Source organism: Sorex fumeus, unplaced genomic scaffold (genome assembly GCF_029834395.1).
Source record: "Sorex fumeus unplaced genomic scaffold, SorFum_2.1 ptg000063l, whole genome shotgun sequence".
In the NCBI taxonomy this organism is placed as follows: Eukaryota; Metazoa; Chordata; class Mammalia; order Eulipotyphla; family Soricidae; genus Sorex; species Sorex fumeus.
Genome location: NW_026606120.1, coordinates 31510441 through 31520610, shown reverse-complemented (window position 1 = coordinate 31520610; position 10170 = coordinate 31510441). Strand labels below are relative to the sequence as shown.

At 38.2% G+C, this 10170-nt stretch overlaps 1 non-coding gene across 1 annotated transcript; it reads right to left on the bottom strand.

Annotated features, from left to right (window-relative positions):
* Window positions 1-8050: 8050 nt before the first annotated feature.
* LOC130036247 (U6 spliceosomal RNA) lies at window positions 8051-8153 on the bottom strand. Its single transcript, XR_008794300.1, has one exon. It is a non-coding gene; the product is annotated as a U6 spliceosomal RNA (small nuclear RNA).
* Window positions 8154-10170: the final 2017 nt, after the last annotated feature.

Below are 10170 nucleotides of genomic sequence, written 5' to 3'. Positions count from 1 at the left end.
TTTGAAAGACACTGCTTATCTATTTGGTCATATGCAAACCATTTATTTTATTGAGATTTAAGTGTTACGGGGGAACCTTTTGTGGCTATTTATCACCTTTACTATGATACTTCATGTTTTGTTCTCAATGGCCCAAAATAATCTGTATTGTAACATGTACAGAAAACAAATATAGTGATTGAATATATAGATTATTCTTCAAAACACTTTTCAAATGCATAATTTAAATAGTCATTTTAAAAATATATTCTCACTCTCAGCCAGGTCTTACTTTCTCTGTTGAATTAAAATACTGGTAGCACTGATTCTTTTGTCATCCAGTGGAAAATGTTCCCTTAGGAATGGGACCAATAGTCACTGTGATAAGCTGGACAACATTTCCATACCAAAGAAAAGGACAGCTGAGTATTTTAAATGGTCACATATTAATTACATTTAATAGGCTAAATAAAAAATAATATCAAACAGAATAAAACATGCTGTTTATTGTCCTTGAAAGAACTATGGAAGTCTGCCAAAAGCATAGCTCTTTTCTTAGCATTTATTATTAAATGGACCACTTCTCTGAAAGTCACATTCTAAATTACTATTGATGCTGTTGTGTTTACTGTCTTACCTCTACAAAGACTGCGGCTGCTTCTCTGCTAATTGTCACCCGATGAAGTTTCCCATCAGCCATAGTTTTAGAGCCAAGATTAAAAATATCAGGTTCCTGGTGTCTGTCTAGTTTATATGTGATTTGCAAACTTCCTAAAGAAGGGGGAAATGGCATTTTTAACTAAAACAGAATTCCATAAAGAAAAAAGGAAAAAAAAACCCCTTCCAGTGTGGAAACTAAACCTTTTACTTGGTGTTCAGTTCAATTTAAATCTAATGTGTATTTATTTGGGCTCACCTGATAATTAATATTTCTATTCAATAGAGCCAGTCTGAGTTGGGGAAAAACCCAGAATCAGGCTCTCACCAGGCTGTTAGAGGCAGAAATAGGAACGTGCAGGTGGGCTTGTAAGAAAACCCAAGACAAACCAGGACTAAAATATGACCTGTGACCACTTAAAATTTCCACTGATCAGAACAGCACTCACTTGTGTGAAAAGGACCCCAGTATAGAATGGCTTTTTTTTTTCAGATATAAGCTTTTCCATCCTAAGAGGCAGTAAACCAAAGAACAAGTATTTATTGAGCCTATGTCTTCTAGATTATGTCTGTGCCAGGGTTGTTGTAATTTACTGGATTTTGATCTTTTTGTGTACACATCCTGTCATTGTCACTGTCCTTCCGTTGTTCGTCGATTTGCTCGAGCGGGCCCAGTAACGTCTCCATTGGAGACTTTGTTGTTACTGTGTCTGGCATATCGACTACATCACGGGGAGCTTGCCAGGCTCTGCCGTGCGGGCAAGATACTCTCGATAGCTTGCCTGGCTCTCCGAGAGGGGCAGAGGAATCGAACTCGGGTCGGCCATGTTGGCTGAGAGCAAGGCAAATGCCCTACCGTTGTGCTATCGCTCCAGCCCTGAAGGCCAAATTCAGAGTGCCCTATTTTACTCTTAATTTCAATAGTAAAGTTTGTTACTAGTTGTTTTCTCTTGCTTCTGTCCGAAATCAACATTTGGGCCTTTTTTTTTCTCATTCTGGAATAACCTATCATGCATCTGGATTTTATTTGCACTTAAATTGTTCTTCCCTTTTCTTTTTGCCAAAATTCTACCAAGTATGGGTTGTATATTCTCCAGTAGTGGGGCTGTTACAGCAGCTGCTGGCTCTCAGGTTATTGTCCTCAAGCAATCAAGATTGAAAGCAATAGATGGAGATCATATGGTCAGATTCAGAAAAGATTTTGCTCAAGGGAAGGAAAAGGAATGTAGGCAAGCTCCCAGATTATGAGGAGGGATTCCAAAGAAGAAACGTTTTCCCTTTTCTAGGTTTTCCTTTTTTTAAAAAAAAAAGAAGTGGGGTGAGGGGAGCATTTCTTTATCGTGACTCAAGAATGTTGGCCACTGAAACAAGGGTGAAGACTCTGAGACAATTATCTTCTGTTGTCTGGTCATCTGGAATTCATCCATCATTATCCTGCAGGGCCAAAGTCATTCAGCTTATCTATCAGGTACCACCTTGGTCACCCTTCTGACATTCCACACTGATAATTCCTTTCATCAGTCCAAATCTCTCCCAGTCTATTCCTTTTTGTCCCTATCATTGTCAAAGAACTTTAACCTGGAAAATCAACATCCCATTACTAACTATATGCAGAGGTTCCCATAAAATATTTCAAACTGTAAAGAAAGAAATTTCTACTTTTAAAAAGATTTGTTTCATTCTCCAGTCATTAATTACATAATTTAGGGTTATGTCTGTCATAATGGAACTAACATAACGTAAACATAACATAAACATAAACATAACATAAACATAAACATAACAAATATAACATAACAAAATAAAGTTACTAACCATTATTAACAATAAAATAAAAGCCTCCCAGAAAAAGATTTTCTAGGGCCACAGCAATATTACAGGGGATAAATAACTTGCTTCAATCCCCGATATGACGTATGATTTCCTGAGCCCACCATGAGTGATCCTTAAGCACAGAGCCAGGAGAAATTCTTGAGCACAGCTCAGTTTCAGTTTTTTATATCATGCATTTCTATTCTTTGCCAAACTCTTTTCTTCTTTTCCAGTGGGTTGGAGTCACCTTTGTTTTTGTGCTGCACCAGTGGTGCTCAGTGCTTACTCCTAATTCTGTGTTCAACCCTAACTCCTGGTGGGGCACAGGTACTGGAGATCAAAATTTTAGGCTGCTTTCAAGCAAATAATTTTCTTGCTATATTCAAGCAAATTCCATTCTCTGGTCTAGGAGTCACTTTTTTTCTTTAGATCTCTTAAGGTGGGAATGCAGGGTTTAAAAAAAATATTTTAAATTAGATTTTATTGAATCACTGTAAGATAGTGATTTCAACGCTGTTAATGATTTGGTTTCAGTCATACAATATTCCAACACTCATCCCTCTACCAGTTGTAATTTCCCTAGTTTCCCTCCAACCCCTCCAAGCCACCCCTCTCCCCAGCCTGCCTCTATGGCAGGCACCTCTCTTCTCTCTCTGTTTCTCTCTCTCATTTTAGGCATACAGATACAGATGCTGAAAGGTTTGTATCCCTTTACATAATTTCAACACTCAGTTCTTGTCCAGAGTGATCATTTTCAACTAAAGTTGTCATAATGGACCCTCTTCTATTTTAACTACCCTCCACTCCCATAACCTTCTGGTAATTTCCAACCATTGACTAATCATCCAGGCCTGTTTTTCCTGGCCTTAGATATTAGTTTCATACTACTTTTTTTATATCCCGCAAATGAAAGCAATCATCCTGTACCTGTGCCTTTCCTTCTGACTCATTACACTCAGCATGATACTCACCAAGTCCATCCTTTTATAGGAATATTTCATGACCTAGTTTTGCCTAACAGCTGTGTAGTATTTCACCGTGTAGATGTACCATAGTTTCTTTATCCAGTCATCTTGTTCTCAGGCACTCAGATTGTTTCCAGATTCTGACTATTGTGAATAGTGCTGCAAAGAACATAGAAGTGCAGATGGTGTTTCTGCTGTGTGTTTTTTTGACTCTCAGGGTTTTCCCAGAAGTGGTATTTCTGGGTCAAATGGGAGCTCACTTTCTAGTTTTTTGAGAAATGTCCATGTTGTTTTCCAAAAGGCTGGAACAGTTGGCATTCTCACCAGCAATAAATGAATTCATCACTTTCTCCACACATCTGAATCAGCACTGGTTGCTCTTGTTCATTTGGAAGTGTGTCAGTCTCTGTGGTGTTAGATGATATCTAATTGTTGTTTTGATCTGCATCTCCCTGATGATTCGTGATGAAGAGCATTTTTTCATGTGCCTTTGGTCATTCAAATTTCTTCTTTGAGGATGTTTCTGTTCATTTCTTCTCTCTCTTTTTTTTTGATGGATGTGGATTTTTTTTCTTGTAAAGTTCTACCAGTGCCTTGTATTCTTTAATATTAATCTGTTATCAGATAGGTATTGCTGTCTTTGTATCTTAGTCACTGTTTCTTTTGAGGTACAGATGTTTCTTAGTTTAATATACTCCCATATGTTAATCTTTGCTTCCAATGTACTTGATCAGTGATGTTTCATCTTTGAAGATGCCTTTAGCTTCAATGTCTTAGAGTATTTTGCCTATGTTTTCTTCCATGTACCTTATGGACTCAGGTCTGATGTTGAGATCGTTGATCCATTTGATCTGACTTTTGTGCATGGTGGTAGAGGTCAGAGTTCATTTTATTTTACATGTAGCAGTCCAGTTTTCTCAGCACCATTTATTAAAGAGACTTTCCTTGGGGCCAGAGTGATAGTACAGTGGGTAGGGCATTTACCTTGCACGCAGCCAACCTGGGCTGCAGCCAACCTTGGTTCAATAGCTGCTGTCCCATATGGTCCCCCAAGCACTGCCAGGAGTAATTCCTGAGTGCAGAGCAAGAAGTAATCCCTGAGCATTGCTGGATCTGACCAAAAAATAAAAAAATAGGCTTTTCTTATTCCAGTTCATATTTCTTGTTCCCTTATCAAAGATTATGTGATGTTATATTTGAGTTCTGTACCAGGATATTCAGCTTTATTTTATTGGTCCATAGGTCTGTCTTTATTCCAATGCCATGCTGTTTTAATTAATACTGCTATATATGTAGTACAGTTTGAAGTTAGAGAAGCTGATGCCTCCCATCTTCTTTTTTTCAAAGGATTACTTTAGCTATTCATGGGGGTTTATTGCTCCATAAAAATTTCAGGAGTGTTTGATCAATTTCTTTGAAAAATGTCATGGGTATCCTTATAGGGACCACATTGAATCTATATAATACTTTGTGGAATATTGCCATTTTGACAATGTTAAATCCATCCAATCCATGAGCAGAGGCTGTATTTACTTTTCCTGTATCCTTTTTTATTTTTTGAAGTAGTGTTTTGTAGTTTTATTTGTACACGTTCTTTATCTCCTTAGTTAAGGTGATTCCAAGGTACTTGATTTTCTGTGGCAGAACTGTGAATCAGATTTTTTAATATCACCTTCTTCTCATTTATTCTTTGCATATATGAAAACCATGGACTTTTGGGTACTGATTTTATAACCTGCTAATCCATATACAACTCTATTATTCCTACGAGTTTTTTGGTAGAGACTTTAGGGTTCTCTGAGTATAGTATCATGTCATCTGCAAATAGTGAGAGCTTGATTTCTTTCTTTCCTATCTGGATATCCTTAAGATCTTTTTTCTTTCCTAATTGCTATGGCGAATTCTTCCAGTTGAATAGAACTGGAAAGAGTCAGCAACCTTGTCTTGTTCCTGATCTTAGAGGGAAGGCTTTTAGTTTTTCACCATTGAGAAAAATGTTTGCTGTGGGCTTGTGGTAGATGGCTTGGCTGTATTGAGGAAAGTTCCTTCAATTCTCATTTTGTAAAGAATTTTTATCATGAATGGGTGCTGAAAATTGTCAAAAGCTTTTCCTGCACCTATTGGTATGATCATATAGTTTTTATCTTTTCTTGTGTTGGTATGTGTAATATGTTGATTGACTTGTGAATGTTAAACCATCCTTGCATCCCCAGGATGAATCCTACTTGATCACAGTGTATGATCTTTTTGATAAGTCACTGGATTCTATTTGCTAAAGTTTTTTTTGAGAATCTTTGTGTCTGTGTTCATCAGGGATATCCATCTGAGATTTTCTTTTTTGTGGAATCTCTGTCTGCTTTGGGTGTCAGGGTGATATTTGCCTCATAAAAACTGGGAGTGTTTCTGTTTCTTCAAATCTCCTGGAAAAGCTTGAAAAATATTGGCAATAGGTCCTTTTAAAACATTTGAAAGAATTCCATCTGGGTCTGTGCTTTTGTTTTTGGGAAGGCTTTTGAGTATCATTTCTATTTCCTTGACAGTAATAGATTTGTTCAGGTATTCCAAATCTTCTTGGTCCAGCCTTGGGAGGTAATAAAAATCCAGGAATTTATGTATTTCTTTAAGGTTTTCTTGTGGGTTTTTTTGCCTTTTTTGGGGGTCACACCCAGCGAAGCTCAGGGGTCACTCCTGGCTCTGCACTCAGGAATCACTCCTGGCAATGCTTGGGGGACAATATAGGATGCCAGGGATCGAACCCCGGTCAGCCGCATGCAAGGCAAACACCCTACCCGCTGTGCTGTCGCTCCGTTTTGTGTCATAAAGGTTTTTATTTTTGTGTCATAAAGATTTTCAAAGTAGTCTCTATGAATTTCTGAAGTTTCTGTTGTGATGTCCCCCTTTGCATCTCTAATGCAGTTTATTAGGTTTCTCTCTCAGTTTCTTTGTGAGTCTTGCTAGTGGCTTTTTTTTTAATTTTATTGAATCACCGTGAGATAGTTACAGGCTTTCATGTTTGGGTTACAGTCACACAACGATTAAACACCCATTCCTCCACCAGTGCACATTCCCCACCACCAATATCCCCGGTATAACCCCCCTTTCCTACCCTCCCCCTGCCTCAGTGGCAGACAGTATTCCCCATACTCTCTCTCTACTTTTGCACATTATGGTTTGCAGTACAGACACTGAGAGTTTATCATGTTTGGTCCATTATCTACTTTCTGCACACATCTCCCATCCTGATAGATTCCTCCAGCCATCTTTTTCTTAGTGATCCCTTCTCTATTCCAGCTGCTTTCTCCCCTTTGCTCATGAGGCAGGCTTCCAGCTATGGAGCAATCTACCTGTCCCGTGTATCTACTATCCTAAGGTGTCAGCCTCATGTTATGTTGTTTTATACTCCACAACTAAGTGCAGTCCTTCTATGTCTGTCCCTCTCTTTCTGACTCATTTCACTTAGCATGATACTCTCTATGTCTATCCATTTATAAGCAAAGTTCATGACTTCCTCTCAGCTGACAGCTGCATAGTATTCTACTGTGTAGATGTACCAAAGTTTCTTTAACCAGCCATCTGTTTTAGGGCACTTTAGGTTGTTTCCAGATTTTGGCTATTGTCAACAGTGCTGCAATGAACACATAGGTACAGATGTCATATCACTGTGCTTTTTTGCATTCTCAGGATATATTCCTAGAAGTGGTATTGATCTTGTTTATTTTCTCAAAGAACTAAACCCTGATTTTGTTGATCTTTTGATTTTTTTTTTTTAGTGTGTGTGTTGGGGCGGGGGGGAAGGGGAGATTCCAACTTATTTATTTATTTATTTATTTTGCTTTTTGGGTCACACCCGGATATGCACAGGGGTTACTCCTGGCTCATTCACTCAGGAATTACTCCTGGTGGTGCTCGGGGGAACATATGGGATGCTGGGAATCGAACCCGGGTCGGCCGCCTGCAAGGCAAACGCCCTACTCGCCCTACCTGGTGTGCTATTGCTCCAGCCCCCAACTTATTTATTTTTGCTTTAAATTTTATTATTTACTTTCTCCTGCCTGGTTTAGACTCCTTTTATTGGTCATTTCCCAAGATCTTAAACTGTGAGATTAAGTTATTGATGTGGGCGTTTTTTCCTTTCTGATGAATACTTCCAGAACTTATAAGTTTTTCTCTTAACACACTCTTGCTGTGTCCCACAGTTCTGGTGGTTCACTCTCATTTGTTTCCAGAGATCTTTCGATTTCTTTTTTGATTTCCTCTCTAACCCACTGATTGTTCTGTAGTAAGCTGTTTAATTTTCAGATGTTTGATTTGATTCTCTGCTTCTGTGTGTGATTCTTCTATTTTCAGTGCATCAATGGTCTGAAAAGATAGTAGATATAGTTTCTACCCTCTTAATTTTATGGAGGTATGTCTTGTGCTCCAGTATGTGTTCTATCTTGGAGAATGTCCCATTTGCACTGGAGTATAATGTGTATTCAGCTTTTTTTTTTCTGGTTTCCAACTATAATTGGTTGATAGTTATTTATTTTTTATGGTTTTCTTGTTGAAGTATAAAACATTGTTTTCGACATAACAGTCAAAGGACCCTTGAGTTAGCTACTTTTATAGAACAGCTTGGTTATTGATACGCCAAGAATAAAAATATGGAATGCTTCATGAATTTGTCATCCTTGTGCAGGGGCCATGCTAATCTTCTCTGTATCATTCCAATTTTAGTATATGTGCTGCTGAAGCGAGCACTGTATTCAGCTTTTTGAGGATGAAAAGTTCTGTATATATCTACTAACCCCCTCTTACATTTCTTCCCTCAAATATACTGTCTTCTTGCTGAGGTTTAGTCTGGTTGATCTATTGAGAGGTGACAAAACAGTGTTGAAGTTTTCAACTAATATGTTGCTCTCAATGTCTTTCTTCAAGTCAATTAGCAGTTGTTTCAAGTATTTTGCTGGTCTCTCATTTGATGCATGTCAGGCAGGGCATTTGCCTTGCATGTGGCCCGGTCGGCTGACCCAGGTTTGATTCATTCACCCCTCTCGGAGAGCCTGGCAAGCTACCTAGAGTATCTCGCCCGCATGGCAAAGCCTGGAAAGCTATCCGTGACATATTCGATAAGCCAAACACAGTAACAAGTGTCATAATGGGGTCGTTACTGGGCCCCCTCGAGCAAATTGATGAACAATGGGAGGACAGTGACAGTGACATTTAGGAGTGTGAGTTCTTCCTGTTATACCAATCCTTGATGATTAAGAAATGACATTCACTCTCTCTTATAACCTTCAGCCTGGTCTATGCATTCTTTTACCAGTACAGATACCCTGGCTTTGGTGTGGGGTTTGTTTGGTTGAAAAATTGTTTCCCAGCCTTTGAATTTGAGTGTGTATTTGATTTGATAGTTCAGATATGTTTCTTGTATGCATCAGAATGTTGCGTTCAATTTTCTAATCCATCCTGCACTCTGTGCTTCTTGATTGGTATATTTAATCCATTGAAATTGAGAAAGATTATTGTGATAGCAGTTGGTGTATTTGTGAGACTTTTCTTATCTTAAAGTAGTCCATTTAGTTCCTCTTGTAACAATGGTTTTGTGTCCATGAAGTTTCTGAGTTGTTCTTTATTTGTGAAATTGTGTATGGTTCCTTCAAAACTGGATGAGAGTCTGGCTGGGTAATGAATTCTTGGTGACTCACTCACTTCATTGAGTTTGTTCACTATATCCCACTACTGTCCTAGGGCCTGGAGGAATTTATCTGAAAATAAAAGCAGAAATGACAGTCCTGAAAAACAAGGTAGATGAAACAAAAAACTTACTGGAAGGCCTCACTAATAGAATAATAGCTGCTGAGGATAGAATCAGTGAATGCCAAGACGAGGTACAGAGAATCTCCAGACAGCAGAAAATGGAAAAAACTCTCAAAATAAACCTACAGATGACAAGGGAAAATTGTAATGATGTTGAGAACAATTGGAGTTCCAGAGGGGCAGGAAAAAAATCATGATAAATAAGCAACCATCAAAGCTATCATTTTTGAGAAGTTACCAGGGCTGAAGAGTACCCAAATTCAGGAGGCCCAAATGGTACCAGCTAAAAGAAGTCCAAATAAAAATACCTCAAGACATATTCTAATCAGAATGACAGAAACCATAGATAGAGGTAGAACACTGAAAGCAGCAAGATCAAAGAAGGAAATTGCTTATAAAGGAGCAGCCCTAAGATTCACAGTGGACTAATCATATGTGCACACCGTGGATCATATGCTGAATTTGTAAAAGACTAATTATGAAGGATGTCACTGGAAAATTAACAAAATTATAACATGGACTTTTATTTCATAGTAGTGTTTCTGTATTTGATTTATAGGTATTTATCCTTGTTTTCCCATTATATAGGAAGTGATGTTGTTCTTAAATACTTAGGTAACAGAATATAGTATATTATATATATATTTATATATATGTGGAAAGGGGGAGGGAAAGGGAAAGAGAGAGAATAGTATAAGTAAATGAGGAAGCATACATAAAATGATCATTTTGATAAAAATGTGCAAAAATTGTGCACTTTTATGTGGGGCACAGCTAGGTGGGCTTATACCCAGATAATACCCAGCTCTGTGCTCTGGGGTTGCTTCTATGGGAGACCATGTGACAACCAGGGTTAAAACTTTGGTGGTTGTATTAAGGCAAATACCTTAATCTCTGTGATGTCTCTCTAACCCTGTGCTATCTTATGCTATTCTGAAAACTGGAAATTGTATCAAAA